The sequence below is a fragment of the Rana temporaria genome, chromosome 5 (genome assembly GCF_905171775.1).
Source record: "Rana temporaria chromosome 5, aRanTem1.1, whole genome shotgun sequence".
NCBI lineage: Eukaryota > Metazoa > Chordata > Amphibia > Anura > Ranidae > Rana > Rana temporaria.
The window spans coordinates 323,007,371-323,026,343 of record NC_053493.1 but is presented as its reverse complement, the minus strand read 5'-3'; the positions used below and the strand labels follow the sequence as shown (position 1 = coordinate 323,026,343).

The following is an 18,973-nucleotide window of genomic DNA, read 5'->3' as shown; positions in this document are numbered from 1 at the left end:
CGTGGGGCGCCGGCAAATATGCAGGACCCAATCGCATGCGCCTGCTAGGCGGCAAATTTAAAGGGATGTACAGGTACTCCCATTTTCCTGCCCCTGCCATTCTGCCAACATAAATCGGCGTGCGACAGTCGGCAAGTGGTTAAAGTGGATGTTTGGTCAGAAAATTTAATTCTCCTAGATCACTTCAGGCTGACCCCTTTTGCTAGTATAGCAATGTAAATATTTATAAAAAAGTGCCTCTACTAATCCAGTAATACACTGTCTTACCCTGTTCTGCACATGCTCAGTTGCTCTCTATTTTTTGGCACTGTGCTGAATTTAAAGAGGCCAATCTGCTTACAGCCTAAAGGTTTGCTCTGTTTTAGGGGCTCTGGGCTTCAGCAAAATGGCAGCCTCCAGCAAGTAGAAACAGGAGCAATGCTGGAGGCAACTTACAGCACCCACCAATTTTGGTAGCATAAACATTTATGTGGAATGTATAGGGTAGATTCACAAAGGAGATACGACGGCGTATCTCCAGATACGCCGTCGTATCTCTGAGTCTGGCCGGTCGTATCTATGCGCCTGATTCATAGAATCAGTTACGCATAGATGTCTATTAGATCCGACCAGCGTAAGTCTCTTACGCCGTCGGATCTTAACTGCATATTTACGCTGGCCGCTAGGGGCGTGTACGCTGATTTACGCCTAGAATATGTAAATCAGCTAGATACGCGAATTCACGAACGTACGCCCAGCCGACGCAGTATAGTTACGCCGTTTACGTTAGGCTTTTCCCAGCGTAAAGTTACCCCTGCTATATGAGGCGTATATGCGGCGTACCAATGTTAAGTATGGCCGTCGTTCCCGCGACGAAATTTGAAACATTTACGTTGTTTGCGTAAGTCGTCCGTGAATGGGGCTGGACGTCATTTACGTTCACATTGAAACCAATATGTCCTTGCGGCGTACTTTGGAGCAATGCACACTGGGAAATTCCATGCGCCGTTCGTGAAAAACGTCAATCACGTCGGGTCAGGGTTAATTTACATAACACACGCCCATCTCTTCACAATTTGAATTAGGCGGGCTTACGCCGGCCTATTTACGCTACGCCGCCGCAACTTTCTTTTGAGAATACGGCACTTGCCTGTAAAAGTTACGGAGGCGTAACATAAATAGGATACCTTACGCCCGCACAAACATACGCCATTCTACGTGAATCTACCCCTATGTATGTATGTTCCTTGCTAAAGAACAAGTAAAGTTCCACTTTAAACCACATTTCTAAGAATCCCCCCTCCAAAAAAAGGCAACTCTTTTGAGATTTCTTGTCACATGAGTTGCAAATCACTGACTACTGTTTAGGCTACCCTGTTTTTTGTACCTCAAGTACCTCAGAGATTCAATTCTAGTCCTGAGCCCTGGGAACACAGGGAATTATTATTACATAGAAATGTTGAGCACATGCACACCCTTTTTTCTTTTTCCTGTCAGAAGTTTGGCAGAATGAAAACCACTATTCAGCATAAGTGGCCAGAGATTACATCAGTCGACGTGCGTAGCAGGAAATGAGTCAATGTATGGCAGCACGCTTACTGACCACACACATATGCTGGGCCCTGCGATGGCCAACAGCACTGCACACCAGTGGAAAAATAGCCTCTGACTAGAGCACAGATAGTACATTGTGGCTTATTCTAAACAATCTATGAACTATAATGATGGAAAGTGAGGACCCACAATGGGGTTGATTTACTAGAACTGGAGTGTGCAAAATGTGGTGCAGCGCTACTTAGAAACCAATCAGCTTCCAGATTTTTTTGTTAAAGCTTAATCGAACAAGCTGAAGTTAAAAGCTGATTGGCTACCATGCACAGCTGCACCAGATTTTGCACTCTCCAGTTTTAGTAACTCAACCCCACAGTATCAATAATTGACCTAGAAACTTTAGAATAGCTGTTATCAATCACTGTCCCAACTGTAATTAAAGTGACACTAAACTCCAAATTCTGTTCAGTAGGTATTTTTAACTCAAAAAAAGTATCTTTTATTGCTCTCAGCCCAGGGGCGAGGCAACGGGGCAATTTCTCCCCTCGAGAAAATAGTGAGCGTGTGAGCCGGCAGGTGACTGAGCAGGCCGGCGGGTGAGAGAGCAGAAAGGCAGGCTGGCGAGCAGGCCGGAGAGTGAGTGAGCTGGCCGGCGGGCGGTCAGGTTGGTGAGCGGGCTAGCGCGTAACTGAGCGAGCAGGTAGTTTATCTATCACAAAGCCGCTACCCATCAGAATATGCAACTGAAGTGACGTTGCGTCGTGGCCAACTTGGTACACCCACACTTGTCCGCAGTAAGCCTAGAGTTAGAAGTCGGAAGAGGACATCTTTTTTACACTCACCAGAGTCTTGCTTTTCACAGTTATTTTTAACAGTAAAATCAACTTATATAGTGAAATACAGTATTTAAAAGTTCGTAACACTGTTTTGATATTGAATTTTAAAAGCAGCGACAAGCCTGCTAATCTCACAGGTTTTATGATCTGACAGAAGACCGCTGCTTATAAAATTCAACATCAAAACAGTCTTACAGACTTCCAAATACTGTATTTCACTATACAAGTTGAGTTTACTGTTAAAAATAATGGTGAAAAGCAAGACTCCGGTGGGTGTATAAAAATGGCCGCTTGCCGACTTCTAACTCTAGGCTTACTACAGACAAGTGACCGCAATGCAACATCACTTTGGTTGCCTTTTCTGATGGGTAGCGGCTTTCTGACAGGACACCAGCGGGCGGGCGAGCGAGCGAGCAGAGAGATGACATCATCTCTCACTGCCCGCCTTGCATTATCGCAGCTCAGCTTCTGACAGAACACCGCCATCACTGCGCAGGTAAGGACAGCAGAGAGATTACATCATCTCTCACTGCCTGTCCTCACTCTGGGACACAGTCACTGGCAAGTGACAATCCGCATCTTGTGGCAGGCGACATTGACGAGTGACAATATACATCTGGTGGCAGGCAACATTGACAAGTGACAATCCATATCTGGAGACAGGGGATGTGGCAGGAGACAGTGGCAAGTGACACGCTGCATCTGGTGGCAGGCAACTGTGGCAAGTGACACGCTGAATCTGGTGGCTGGCAATAGTGGCAAGGGACACTCTGCATCTGTTGGCAGGTGACGGTGGCAAGTGACACACTCAGGGCTCCCACTGATTCAGCATTATGGTGAGGTGAACTATTTAATTTCATATTACAATGTAATAATATAAATAATGTGCTTCAATCATCCTGACACCATATTAACCATGGCGCCGTGATGATAGAAGCGCCAACACCAGCCATTGCCCTGACAAATTGTCCGCAAAATGTTCTGGCAGTGCCCCTCCAGAGACTAGACTCCGGATCCGCCCTGTCTCAGCCTCCTCCAAATTCCTCTTTTTCCTGCTCGGAATTCCTGTTAGAGGGCGGCTAAGTTCGTTCTCCATGGTCCCACTGTGTGTAGGAACATACAGTGGGACCATTGGTCATTTCTGAGATGGACTAGGGACTATGGAATATGGGATTTGTAATGTATATAGAGCAGTGCATATGACCACAACTAACATGGACTGCTCCTTCCAAATAGAAGTATGAGAATTTATTTTTACCCTTTGTTTAGACTTAATTTACGTGCGTACAAATGTGTGTACATGCATTCATATCCGTAAGCGTGTAAAGCGCATGTTGTTAGATGCGGATTTTAGAATTCTGCGTAACGGATCTTAAAGCAACACATTTACTTGTAAATGGCTCTATTGAGAGCAATGCAGCTGTGTTCAGATCTGTAGTTAAAAAAAAACACTTTTGTATGGCCACGTGAATGAAGCCTTATACCGCGTATATACGACCGTTTTTCATGACGAGAAAAATTGCATTTTTTAAATGGGTCATTAAAAAGATTGTGTGTAGGCTCCAGAGCATTTTTCTCGACGTGAAAAATGGGCATTAAAAATTTAGAACATGCTCTAATTTTTATGGTCGTTTTTCACGTTGTGAAAAACGGTTGTGTGTAGGCTTTAACGACGGGGAAAAAAACGCATGCATGCTTAGAAGCAAGTTATGAGACGGGAGCACTCGTTCTGTTAAAACTAGCGTTTGTAATGGAGATAGCACATTCGTCAAGCTGTAACAGACTGAAAAGCACGAAGACTGAAAAGCGCGAATTGTCTCTCACCAAACTTTTACTAACACGAAATCAGCAAAAGCAGCCCAAAGGGTGGCGCCATCCGAATGGAACTTCCCCTTTATAGTGCCGTTGTATGTGTTGTACGTCACCGCACTTTGCTCGAGCATTTTTTTTTCACGATCCTGTGTATGCAAGGCGGGCTTGACAAGAATCACGTCGAAAAAAACCTTGTTTTTTTCCATGACATTAAAAATGGTTGTGTGTAAGCGGCATTAAGCCTGGTAAAGCCCGGTGGGTTGAACGAAAGACAACGAACAGTTCAACATTAGTACAGCGATCTCCCCTGCTGAGCTGTTGTGTTCTGACAGGGGTATAGACCCCCGGCCTCCCTGCCAGGACACTTTGGTCAGGGTTCTCAGCCATTGGCTGACAGAGCTGATTGGAGCCAGTCGGCTGCTAGTTTTCCAGCATGCTCGTCTGACAGAAGCCGGCCAATAGGACCAGCTGACATACACAAGGGCCGAACGTCGGATGTTTTTTATTGAACCGGCCGATGTTTCTCGACATTCAGCCCGTGTGTACTAGGCATTAGAGTACATGTGCATATGCTGTGTGCTTGGAATAACCTGTATATAACATATTAGAGCTTGATTTAGCCTGTATATAACATATTAGAGCTTGATTTAGCCTGTATATAACATATTAGAGCTTGATTTAGCCTGTATATAACATATTAGAGCTTGAGTTAGCCTGTAGATAACATATTAGAGCTTGATTTAGCCTGTATATAACATATTAGAGCTTGAGTTAGCCTGTAGATAACATATTAGAGCTTGATTTAGCCTGTATATAACATATTAGAACTTGATTCAGCCTGTATATAACATATTAGAGCTTGATTTAGCCTGTATATAACATATTAGAGCTTGATTCAGCCTGTATATAACATATTAGAGGTTGATTTAGCCTGTATATAACATATTAGAGCTTGATTTAGCCTGTATATAACATATCAGAGCTTGATTCAGCCTGTATATAACATATTAGAACTTGATTTAGCCTGTATTTAACATAATATATTCTCCTGTAAAGTACACAGGCACTGCAAAGCACAAGTCAGTGCAAATGAATAGGGTGCAGTCCTTTGTTCTTCTTTTGAACAACTAGGTACAAAAGATAAATACACTGTAGACATAAGCCAGCTATATTCACATCTGGCCCTATCTAATCCTCTTCACTCCACTGGAGAGTGTACACAGGGAAATGTACATACTTTACAAAAAAAACACTAACTGGATTTCTTCTAAAATATATGATTGTGTAAAGATGGTGTTTATTTTATAAAAATGAAATGAGGCTGTTAGACTAAAATGTATATAAGACTTGTGATTAAATTTCTAACTTGGTAATCCTACTCTGTCTATGTTTTTTCCCACAACTGTTGGCTACTTGAATCAATGGAGTGGGTGGAGCTAGGAACACCAACAATTAGGTAGTTTTTCCACACGGTACATTGACACCACCAAATATACAACACTGAATTGGTATCTATATATATATAAATGTAGATCATTACAGTACCATGTAAAAATGCAGTAGAACAGGTGAAATACCAGCTCCTGAACAGTCGCGAGTCACGAGTGTAGTTTTCAGTTGATTTAATACAGTCGTTATTTTGACAGTAATTTTTTATAAATATATATATATCTATCTATCTATCTATCTATCTATCTATCTATCTATCTATCTATCTATATATATATATATATATATATATATATATATATATGTATATACACACACACTATATTACCAAAAGTATTGGGACGTCTGCCTTTACACGCACACAAACTTTAATGGTATGCCAGTCTTAGTCGGTAGGGTTCAATATTGAGTTGGCCCACCCTTTGCAGCTAAAGCAGCTTCAACTCTTCTGAGACGGTTATCCACAAGGTTTAGGAGTTTGTCTATTGGAATGCTTGACCATTCTTCCAGAAGCGCATTTGTGAGGTCAGGCACTGATTTTGGATGAGAAGGCCCGGCTCGCAGTCTCCACTCTAATTCATCCTAAAGGTGTTCTATCGGCTTGTGCACGCCAGTCAACTTTCACCACCCCAAACACGCTCATCCGTGTCTTTATGGACCTTGCTTCGTGCACTTATGCGCAGTCATCTTGGAACAGGAAGGGGCAATCCCAAAACTGTTCCAGCAAAGTTTGGAGCATGAAACTGTCCAAAATGTCTTGGTATGCTACGGGCTTAATGTTCCCTTCATTGGAACTAACAGGGCCAAGCCCAACCCCTGAAAAACCACCCCGCACTATAATCCCCCCTCCACCAAATGATTTTCACTAGTGCACAAAGCAAGGTCCATAAAGACATGGATGAGTAACTCCTAACCTTAACCCGATAGAACACCTTTGGGATGAATTAGCCAGGCCAATATTCATTCGCTACTGTCACACAACTGGGCAAAGTGCTCTGCACCACAAGCCCACTCTTTCTTAAAGCCTATTAGAGCCTCTGGCTCTAATCATGTGCTTAAAAAAAAAAGAAACCCCCATTGGAATCCATGCGTCTGGCACCCACATATAGATTAGGGGGCCAAGCGCATGGACGGGGGGCATTGCTCGTGCACCCTGCATTACAGGCTGCCACTAATGCTTTTTAATTCTTGAAAACAGAAGATTCCCCAGAATAAGGCCTCGTACACACGACCGAACAAGTCCGCGGAAACTGGTCCGCGGACCAGTTTCATCGGACATGTTTGGTCGTGTGTACGAGGCCTAAGACTGCATTTATCCATAAACTGGCAGATAGGCATGTTGTCGGTATATTAATTTTGGCCACATTTATTGCACCAAACAGTCTCATGTAACATAGAGCTTCCTGGAGGATGCTTGGCCAATCACAAAGGCCACTGTGCATATACACATTTGCACACTTCCCTGGCTGTCTTTGCATATGGACCCAAGCAGTATCATAGGATTCTCTGTTTCCCCAGAGAGTGCATGAAAGGGTGGCTCCATGGATCCCTGGATGACAGTGGAGCCACCCACAAACCCGCTATCTGGGGCAGCAATTAATGGACCAGCTCAATTAAGAAGAAAGGCACGATTTTAAAGAAGAAGCAGCAGCATACCAGATAAGTAATAAGGTAAGCTGTTGTAATCACTTTTTGTATACTGTATTAGGGTTTAATAACCCCTGATTTTCAACAAATCACAGTGACTTTAAACAAAAAAATAAATAAAAAAAAAATGAAAAACTGCACCAACAAAACAACTTTACTTCTGCATTTCACACAGCAGGAAGTTAGATCTGAAGAAACACTTTCAGAAGCATAATCTACCCTGCATACTTTTAATACACGACTACTTGTATTTATAAATATAATTTGTTTTGTAATAATCACAGTAAGGAATATCTTCAAGTAGCACAACTAAAAACCCCATAGACCAGCCTTACTCAAAGGGGGTTCCACGGTCACTAGAGGTTACTAGGTCATATTTGAGCAACATTTGTCTCCAAAGCTGGGCATACATGGGTCAGTTTTTTTTTTGATCAGCCAAAAAAATGAACACATTCCCTCATCCACACAAGTTAGAGGAATCTTCCCTGCTGTGTTATAAACATCCTGACAGGGGGGTCTCCTCCACTGTCAGAATACACTGATCAGTGCTGCAGCCAAAAGGCTGCAGCACTGATCAGATTTTTTTTTTACAACAAGCACATTTACGAGAAGTCAATCGTTAGATCGCCTTCTCATGAACATGAACAGACAGAGATGGATGGAAATTTCGACCCACTTATGGATGACATTAGATAATTAACTACTGACAAAAATGATCTTGTAAGGGGGGTTTCTGCCCAATGACCACCAATAGAAGGATCATTTTTCCCAGTGACAATCACGCTAATGTACCATGAGCTGTAGATATATTAACCATTAGTAAGCTTTTCCTGAGACTGGAAAGTTATTTCAGGGGTTTCTCAAGAAGCTGCTAAAAGAGAAATTAGCAATTTCTGCCTCCCAGATAAGAAACCACTGAGAACATTCATCTTGTATTTTGCCCAATCACCACGTGTGACCATAAACTATAGATATAGTCATTATTAACAGGGGTTCTCTGAGACCCAAAGGTTATTTCAAGGGTTCCTCCGGCTGCCATAGACTTATCTGGCTCACATACTGACCAGATGAGTCCTAATGCCCCGTACACACGATCTGGCTTTTGCCCGGCCAAATCACATCGGAATTCGGACGGAATACCATCGGAGTAAAATAGAACATGTTCTATATCTAAATTCCGACAGAATTCCTCAGAATATCCGATGAAAAAACTCAGATGGGGCTACACACGATTGGAATATCCGATGGAAAAAGTCTGTCTGAATTTGCTATCAAAAATTCCGATCGTGTGTACAAGGCATAACCTAGCTAAATGCTGACTTTAAGCTCAACTCTAACATGAATATTACAACAACATCAGTAGACACGAGACAATTTCCTTAGGAATGTTACAAGGCTTCATTTACACGGCTGTAAAAAAAAATTGTATTTACAAGCTTTTTTTTTTTTTTTTTTTTTTTTTTTTAGACCTAAATGCAAGCGCATTGTTTTCAATGAAGACATTCACACAAGTGCGTAAACATGCACGGTGTTCAGATCCATAACACAAAATCCAAAAATCTGCGTCTGAGATCATACGCGGAAACGTATGCCAGATGCAGGTATTGGACAAAGGACAACTGTAAGCAAGTATTTACAGATCCTTATGCGTAATACAATGAGTAACATTTTACACTCATCTGAATGTAGCCTTACAATCCAAATCAGTAGGACAGAACAGCACATGGGATGTCGGCGGTTTACCGTCAACTCATATTAAATCTTGCTTTGTGTCAACAAGGTAAAGCCTGGGACTTTTATGAGCTCCTGTAACAGGTGCACCTAGATACTGTACATATATAAAAGCAGAAAGGAAAGCTGATCACTGGTACTCACTCTATTTCTTCTGCTTACAGAGTCCCCTCAGCTGCCGGGAGTAGCCAGGATAAAGCAAACCAAGGTGTGGATGAGTACACGTCCCACAGCAGTCCGGAAAATAGAATTCTTGCTGGATTTAAACAACAATAGGAGATAGGAATGCAGCAAGAACACAAGCTGCTTCCCCTGAGCCGGTCACTAGAAGGAACTTCAGCTACCTAACTGGGGCTGGCTAGATTTTTTTTAGCCTTTACTTCCTGGTGTGTATCTATTCGCTGGATTTGCATAGAGTTTTACAATCTAGAGGGCAGAAACTTCTTAAGCAAATGGAAAATAGTGTGATGGTGCAATGGGACAGTTGCACTGTTCTGGGTAGGACAGTGTATCTGCAATTACATACAGTTTGTCTCTATGCACAAATCGGTAATGTATTAAAATTCTGTCAGGGCGATTCAGACAATTTCTGACAAATTACTGGTCGCGTGCATGCTCTCGGAAGACGTGTGATAAATTCACGAAGAGCGTCTAACTCTTTCATTAGAAATATTGATACGTATACCAAATATAGGTAGTTTATAGTAGAGACAATTTTATTGTTTGCCAGAATTGATAGGTATACCACTAGAATAGCAAATTGGAGTACAGGAAGACCACTTACATGTTGGTGTTAATTGTTTGGACGTGTTCTTCAGAGGTTGTAATGTAGTAATAATGTAATTAAATAAATAATAATAAATTATTTAGTTTTATAAATAACTAAAATATATGGGCCAGATTCTGATAGAATTACGTTGCTCCACAGCAGCGTAACGTATGTGATTTACGTTACACCGCCGCAGGTTTACAGCGTAAGTGCCTGATTCACAAAGCTCTTACCTGTAAACTTGCAGCGGTGTAACGTAAATCCGCTCGGCGCAAGCCCGCCTAATTCAAATGGGGCGGGCACCATTTAAATTAGGCGCGTTCCCGCCCCGAACGTACTGCGCATGCTCCGTCGGGAAAATTACCCGACGTGCATTGCGCTAAATGACGTCGCACGGACGTCATTTGTTTAGACGTTAACGTAAATGGCGTCCAGCGCCATTCACGGACGACTTACGTAAACGACGTGGTTTTTTAAATTTCGACGTGGGAACGACGGCCATACTTAACATGGCTTAGAACACCTAGGGCTCAGCCCTAATTTTACGCGGCGTATCTCGACGGAAACAACGTAAAGTTAGATCGACGGGCAGTGCGGACGTTTCGGGAATCGCCGTAACTAGTCATTTGCATATTCTACGCCGACCGCAATGGCCTCACCACCTAGCGGTCGGCCTAGAATTGCATCCTTAAGATCCGACAGTGTAAGTCAATTAATGAATTAATCTATGAATCAGCCGCATAGTTAGGACGGGCGGATCACAGAGATACGACGGCGTATCAGGAGATACACCGTTGTATCTCTTTTGTGAATCTGGCCCTATGTTTATAAGTATATTATGGAATTTTACATAGAAGTATTTAAAATGGTTCTAAAGGCAGAAGGTCTTTTACCTTAAAGCGGGGGTATACCCTAAAAACGATTTTCTAACATGACATCCAGCTCACTCTCTACATTGACAGTATGCCGTTATTTGAATTTTTTTTGCTGTACATACCTTTGTACAGCTATTTTCTTCCCCGGCTTCCGGGTAGGGCCTCCCGCGGGAGTGGGCGTTCCTATCCAGCAGGTGATTGACGTGATGACAAAAACTACCTCCACCCGTCACATAAGGAGCGTCACAGGTTGCTGAAAGAAGCCGAACGTCGGTGCGCAGGCGCCGTATAGCGCCGACTCGCCGTTCGGCTTCTTTCGGCAACCCGTGACGCTCCTTTTGCGACGGGTGGAGGTCGTTTTTGTCATCACGTCAATCACCTGCTGGATAGAAACGCCCACTCCCACGGGAGGCCCTACCCCGAAGCCGGGGAAGAAAATAGCTGTACAAAGGTATGTACAGCAAAAAAAATTAAAAATAACGGCATATTGTCAATGTAGAGAGTGAGCTGGATGTCATGTTAGAAAATCGTTTTTAGGGTGAACCCCCGCTTTAATGCAGTCGTCTCTAAACTGTGGCCCGGGGGCCAAATGCAGCCCTTTGCCTGCTTTTATCAAGCCCTTGGGGGAATATTTCATCCTCTGACACCAACTATGGGGCATAATTCTCCCCACTGACACCAAAGCGGGGCACAATTCCTCCCAATGAAACCATTACACTGGGGCACAGTTTACTCAAATACACCAACCATGGGACACTGTTCCTCCCACTGACACCAAAGATGGGGCATTTGTTTACATCCACTGATGCCAGGAGATTCTCTGCTTCCAGTGGCCACAGTCCAGCCCCCTCCCCAAGTCTGAAGGACAGTGAATGGTGTCTATATACAGTGTCTATAAGGTTGGGCTATTGCCCGCTCACCACTCTGGAGCAAGAGATGATGATGCCTGTATCTCGGGAATGTGCTCAGGGGATGGTGTCCGGCCTCCGCTGCACCGCGCTATAGCTCACCTAGATCTGATAGATGGAACAGAAGCAGCCTTCAGGTTGCTGCCGTGCAGGCAAGGAGTGTTGTCCGCAGGTGTCCCTCCGAATATCTGCTGTATGGGTCTGTTGGTGCAAGCTATGACTCAGCTGCAGCTCACACAGTCACAGAATCCCTGCACACAGATCCACGCCGGGGTCCCAAAAGAACGCACAAGGCCTAAGACAGTTCCTCTTATTGCATGTCTGTTTTCTCCCATCAGCCATCTGGTAATTGTAGTACTTAATGATTTAGCAAGAGGGCAAATCCCATCCATTGAGACTACATGTCCCAAGATGCTTTGCTTTGCCTTGTCTCTGCATCCAGGTAGCAAGTCAGTGTCAAACTTAGCACTAGAGGAAACCGGCTACTCCTCCATAAAGGTCAGATTTGTGGAATGTACGACTAATAGTTGTCCTGTGGACAGATTCTCTCACCTGAGCTGTGGATGTCTGTAGTTCCTCCAGAGTTACCATGGGCCTCCTGGCTGCTTCTCTGATTAATGCTCTCCTTGCCACGCCTGTCAGTTTAGGTGGACGGCCATGTCATGGTAGGTTTGCAGTTGTGCCATACTCTATCCATTTTCTATCCATTTTCGGATGATGGATTGAACAGTGCTACGTGAGATGTTCAGGATATTTTTTTTATAACCTAACCCTGCTCCACAACTTTATCCCTGATTTGTCTGGTGTGTTCCTCATCCTTCATGATGCTGTTTATTCACTAAGGTTCTCTACCAAACCTCTGAGGGCTTCACAGAACAGCTGTATTAATACTGAGATTAAATTACACACAGGTGGACGCTATTTACTAATTAGGTGACTTCTGAATGCAATGGTTCCATTATATTTTAGTTAGAGGTATCAGATACAAGGGGGCTGAATACAAATGAACACCACACTTTTCAGATATTTATTTGTAAAAAAAATTGGAAAACCATTTATCATTTTCCCTCCACTTCACAATTATGTGCCACTTTGTGTTGGTCTATCGCATTAAAATCCCAATAAAATACATTTATGTTTTTAATTGTAACATGACAAAATGTGGAAAATCTCAAGGGATATGAATACTTTTTCAAGGCACTGTACAAGAAACGTAAACAAGTCCAAAGCATTTTTTTTTTTAAGGTAGCAGGTTGTACAAAATAGGAGAGCAGAGGCATTGGTTTGACCAGGATGAACGTGGATTTTATGGGATTTGTATAACTGGGCATTGACTGGAGGAATGTAGCTTTGAGAGAATGACAGTGAAGTAGGGAAGAGCACATGGGGAAGGGGCAGAAAACAAATGGTGAACTACAGACAGTGAGTTCCATAGACTAGGTCATTAAGCAAAGTAAAGAGTTGTGGTCAAGATCTGAAGCAGAATGAGCAACATGGGTCCTCCACTTCACAGACACAATCTCCTACACAAGGTACCCTCTGGTAACAGAGGAAGTTAGATCATTGAGGCTATAACATAACTTAAGGATCCCTTAAAGGGGTTGTAAAAGGTACATGTTTTTTCACCTTAATGCATGCTATGTGTAGCGCTACCCCCGAAGGAGCCGCTGATTTGTTGTTGGGATCGGCATATTAAGTTACCTTGGTGTTGTCTAGGGGTGCAGTTGTAGAAACAAGGCAGTGAGCGAATGTCCAGACAGTGAATAAAGGTTTTTCCAATGCTTTATTTCCAGGCCAACACGGCCAACATCAACATCAATTAGGAAAAGAAAGGCTGATGAAGAGAAAGGGAGAACCTTGCGATATCAGGCCTGGATATGAACAGAGCAGTCCCGCTCTCAATAGCATCAGATTGCGATTCGTCGCCACTCTTTCTGAGTGGGTAAAGTGCCCCCGGACAGACCCCTGTCACAAGCCTGGCAGCCGAGGTGTCACCTTGGATTTCTGGGAGGAACAGATCTCTCTCACAGACCTGGCTCTAGGGCCAATTACTTTAAAGCAGGGGTTCACCCGGAAAAAAAAATGTAACATTAGATTGAGGCTAATTATGTGAAGCACAATCGGGTGGTTTTTTTTAAATCAATGCAATACCGTTTTAGAGATAGATGTTCTCCGCGGCTTCCGGGTATGATCTGCAGGACTGGGCGTTCCTAATTGATTGACAGGCTTCCGACCGTCGCATACAGCGCGTCACAAGTTGCCAAAAGAAGCCGGACTGCGAGTCGGCTCTATAAGGCGCCTGCGCACTGACGTTCGGCTTCTTTCGGCAACTCATGACGCGCTGTATGCGACGGTCGGAAGCCTGTCAATCAATTAGGAACGCCCAGTCCCGCAGATCATACCCGGAAGCCGCGGAGAACATCTATCTCTAAAACAGTATTTACTGCATTGATTTAAAAAAAAAAACACCCGATTGTGCTTCCCACAATTAGCCTCAATCTAATGTTAAAAATTTGTTTTTTGGGTGAACCCCCGCTTTAAGTGAGCTAAATGGTCGAATGGAGCGAATGCTCCCAGTAGATTTTTGCATAGGTCACCGGATGACAGCAAAGCATACCTGTTAGCATTCTGGTCACCAGATCCCCGATTGGTTCGTTCAATCCCTGTTGGACAACCTGCCTCCGGGTCCTCCTCAAGCCGACCCCCCAATCAAACGGCACCCAGCCTGGGATCTTCTCAATAGAACCGGGAACCCAGTAAGTCACTGGGGTCCCCTTTTACCTCCGGATGAGGTTCTGTGCAGCCTGCAATTTTGGCCAGGTGGATGCGGCACCTGGAACCGGGACCCCGCGAAGATTTTAGAACACATGACCCCTGTCACAGATATACCCTTCCCCAGCATGCCTTGCGAGGGAGAAACTCCTCCAATTGGCTGCTGGGGAAAACTTGCTCTGCCAGAACCCCTCTAGCGCCAACTGCTGGCCAGGGATGGTACTGCATCCCTGGAGCACAGATTGACCCAGTGGGCATTTCTGGAATGACAGAAGTCCCAATTTAAATAAATTGTGAATGGGAGCAAAGTAACTCTCCCATTCCCCACTAACTTTAGCGTAGTGCCCATACTGAAAGTAAGGGGGCGCTACATATGCATTAAGGTGAAAAAACATCTCAGTATTAGCGCCCCCCCCCCCGAGCCTCCGTTTACTTACCTGACCCTTCGAAAGTTCCGCACCGTGAATGCGCAGGCTTCTCGGGCGGCTTCTCGGCTCATTCATTGGTTGATTGAAAGCAGTGCAGCCATTGGCTGGCGCTGCTGTCAATCACATCCATTGAGGCGGCGCACCGGGGGGCAGGGCCGAGTGATACAGTGAGCGGCTATGGCCGCCGGCTGTATCACAGGAGCGCGCCCGCAAGAACTCAGGTGATGAGTTCTTGCAAGGGGGAGCCGAGACAGCCGCCGAGGGACCCCCGAAGACTAGGTTCGGGGCCACTCTGTGCAAGACGAGCTGCACAGTGGAGGTAAGTATAACATGTTTGTTATTTAAAAAAAAAAAAACGTTTTCCTTTACATACATGTAGTATATTTGAGGTTCTAATCATAAAACAGTACAACTTCCTCTTTCTATTCCTGCAATATAATTAGTCAGATTCAACCTTACAAGCCAGGTTTGAATCTGATTAGTGTCTTTGATGAACTGGCTTCACTGAACTTAGTACTGACAATTTGGTACATCAATTTCTGTATTGTGTAGTGGTATTAAAGTCTCAATTTCAAAAATTGTTTACAGGTAGGGTCTTATAACAGAAGTGGTCCCTTTGTAAATAAATGTCAGTGCTTATATAATCTGAGCCATGCATGTAGAGCTCAGACCACATCTATAGCATCTGCTCTGTGACGTGGTGAAGTGACTACTGTGCGCATGTGCAAGAGTGACCTCATCATGGCCTGGGCATTCAAATGGGCAAGGGAAGCGAACCTGGAAGTAAGACTAGGCTAAGATGGAAGCAACCAGGCCCATCTGAAGCAGTAACAGTAAAGTCCTCGAGAGCTGGTTTGACAGGTAAGTCTGACATAATGTGCTAATATGTGCTTACCCCGCACGCCCCCACAATTTTCTTCCACACAGACGGTTGGGGACCACTTGTGTAAAGCATCAGTAATTGGAGATTTAGACGAGTTGCTGTTTTGACACAACACTGGCAAGCGTATACACTCCGGTACACAATATTATAAGTGGACATTGTTAGTCCACCCGATACTAACCAACAACATGGCCACCTCCGAGGCAGCGACAGCTTTTTCCTCCTTAGCTGCTGTTCTGTCAAAACAGCAAACTCTTTGTGTACCAGAGTGTACATGTTTGCCGGTGTTGTGTCAACAACTGTTCTGCCGCTGTTAAAAGCATGTTTTGTAATTTTGAAATTCCAAGACTCCAGGCACAGCGATCACTTGCAGTTGTACATTGCGATTAGCAGCATTTACGTGCATATCCATGCTGCTGTGTTTAGCATGTGGTGGAACATTCTTGCCATGTCTGATGTGCTTCCTGTTTTTCTTTCCTTGTTGCCACTGCTATCCGCAGGAGAAATAGTACACTGCGATTACCTGCAGTTATGTGCAGATAGCTGCACTAAATCAGTCCTGGACGCAGTCAAATACATTTTTTCTAACCGCAAAAAAAAAAAAACATGTAATCAGGGCCGGATTTGCTCTCCCTGCCGCCCCAAGGCCAGGTTCCGCAATGTACCCCCCCCCCCAAATCAACGGAAAATGGTATCCGGATGGCAGGGGCAGCGCGGTTAGTTTAAATATTTTTTGTTTCTTTTTTTTTTTTACTTTTTTATTACTTTTTTATTACTTAGCTTGTCGTTTACTTTTTTTTGTATACTTTTCTTTTTTATATATATATATATATATATATATATATATATATATATATATATTTTGTTTTTCTTATTCCTTACTTTTTAATTACTTTTTTATTTTATTAATTGAATTATTATTTCTTATTTGTTTTTTCCACCTAACTTTATTGCTATCACACAGGAGAAAACAATTCCCTGTGTGATAGCAATTGGAGGTGACATGTTCTCTTTATTGACCCTGTCACCTCCAAAACAGGAGTCCTAGCACTGTGCTAGAACTCCTGTCACAGCTGAGATGGGAAGAGCACAGCTCACCCCTCTCACTGTGTACATCGGGGGAGGGACAGGAGACGGACTAGGCGGCTAGGGGGAGAACGGAGTCCCGAAGACAGAGCCAGCAGAGAGAGGTATGTGGGGGGGGAAGGGGAGGACGGACGGCAGCACACATTTTACAAGTGATTTCGGCTACATCGCCACAATCACTTGTTAACGAGCGAGCGGATTTCCCCATACTACATTTAGCCCTGCTAGAAAGCAACTTACCGCCCTTAACTTTATGTTCCGCCCGTCGGGGGACTCCATGCCAATGCCGCCCCTCTGTGCCCTGCCACCCCGAGGCCTGGCCTCGGTGGCCTTGTGGGAAATCCGGGCCTGCATGTAATGAAAACGTTGCTAAACGCAGTGTGTGAATGGAGCCCATAGGAACGCATTGTGTGAGTTTAGGTATAGTAGATAACTCTATCTAACCGCAGCTAAAAGCTGAATTCTATCCGCCTGTGTGAAAGGGGCCTAAATCTCCAATTACTGATGCTTTACAGAGATCTCGATGAATTGAAAATTGAGATGAATTGGCTATTTTGACAGAACACCGGTCCCAAGGGAAATGTATTGGCTACCTGCAGCTACTGTATATTTTGAGTTATTATTGCAATATTTACCTAAAAGTATTTTTTTTTAACGTTCACATCAACTGTTCAGAGAAGACATCAGCCATATAGAAAGTGCATTGTATTTAATGGGTTGCCTAGTATACAGGGTTTATTTACAAAGAGAGTAGAGAATGTTCACTTCGTGGTACTGACGCTAAATCTGTATTCACTGTAATCATCCAATCACAGGTAACGCAAGATCTTTTTTTTTTTAGTTCCTTTGCACAAGATTGGGTGTTGGCAAAGCTTTACCTTACTCACCAAGTTACGCAAATATTTACTTTGTATAGTGAAATTTCTCTACACTTAATAAATCAAAAAGCTGCAGTGATGGTAAGAACATTGATCACATGACCTAAGGGGAAAAAGGGTAATACATGTACAAACAATATGATTGTATAAGCCCTGTTTATGTGTGGCTCTTGATGTGCCCTACCTATAAAAGGGGGGTAAATATATTGGTTTAGTATTACTTTAAGGGTGTAAAATGCATGCAGTTTTGGTAGCAGCAAAAAAAATAAAAAATACTTAAAATACTATGGCTATAGCTAATTATCGGAAAAAAAGAACAAGAAAAAGGAGAAAGACGCGTAGTTCCAGTAATTACAGCAGACACAAAAAGAAACATTTTTTCCCCTTGGCTGACAAAATCCACCACATTACGTTTTAAAGTGTTCCTAAGTAAATAGCAAAAAAAGCTGGTTCTTACAACCTTTACTGCTAAAGATTTTAGTAAACACTATAGCTGTTTGCATTTCTTGGATTGTTTGAATTCTTGGAGATCCCACAGTAATACAGTACTAGAACGTCAGTACTATACGTGTGGCCTTGCACAAAATGTTAATCATATCAAATAAGATAATGGAGAAAATAGTGGTACAACAGCTGCAACAGCATCTGGATACCCACAATCTACTCGATCCATTTCAATCAGGTTTCCGTCCCGGACACGGGACAGAAACTGCCTTACTCAAAATATGGGACGATGCCCTCGAGGCCGCAGACGAGGGAGAATCCTGTCTCCTGGTTCTGCTGGACCTAAGCGCAGCCTTTGACACAGTAGACCACAAAATGTTACTGATGCGACTGGCCGAGGTAGCCAGAATCGCAGAAGGTGATTTACCATGGTTTTCCTCCTTTCTTGAAAACCGATCACAAACAGTGAAACTGGGATCTTTCACGTCGGAAAAACGCACGGTGCCATGTGGAGTCCCCCAAGGATCCCCCCTGTCACCGGTGCTTTTCAACATCTATCTTCGCCCTCTCTTTGATATTATCAGTAGCCAAGAACTACTTTATCACTCTTATGCAGACGATACGCAATTGTATTTTCCATCTGCAACAAAAAGGATCATCATCTCAGTTTAGAGAAATGTCTCTCTTCGATAGAAAACTGGATGACTAAGAGTTATCTTAGACTCAACAGTTCCAAAACAGAACTTCTTATGTTTCACGCCAGCCGAAAGAGTCAACTGGCAACAACCTGGACACCCCCGCCCATTCTGGGCCAAAGCATCACCCCTAGCTCCAAAGTCAAAAGTCTAGGAGTCATTTTTGACACCTTCATGACAATGGACGCACAAATAGGGTCAGTAGTCAGCGGATCGCACCATTTGTTGCG

The 18,973-nt window shown here is 43.6% G+C and overlaps 1 protein-coding gene across 2 annotated transcripts in view; it reads right to left on the bottom strand.

The window, feature by feature from the left end:
* Nucleotides 1-9,374, bottom strand: part of LYN (LYN proto-oncogene, Src family tyrosine kinase) — a 134,749-nt gene extending 125,375 nt beyond the window's left edge. For both annotated transcript variants that reach the window (XM_040354223.1, XM_040354224.1), the window contains exon 1: nt 9,150-9,374. The gene's annotated coding sequence lies outside the window, so the exon portion shown is untranslated. The remainder of the gene's footprint in view (nt 1-9,149) is intronic.
* Nucleotides 9,375-18,973: the final 9,599 nt, after the last annotated feature.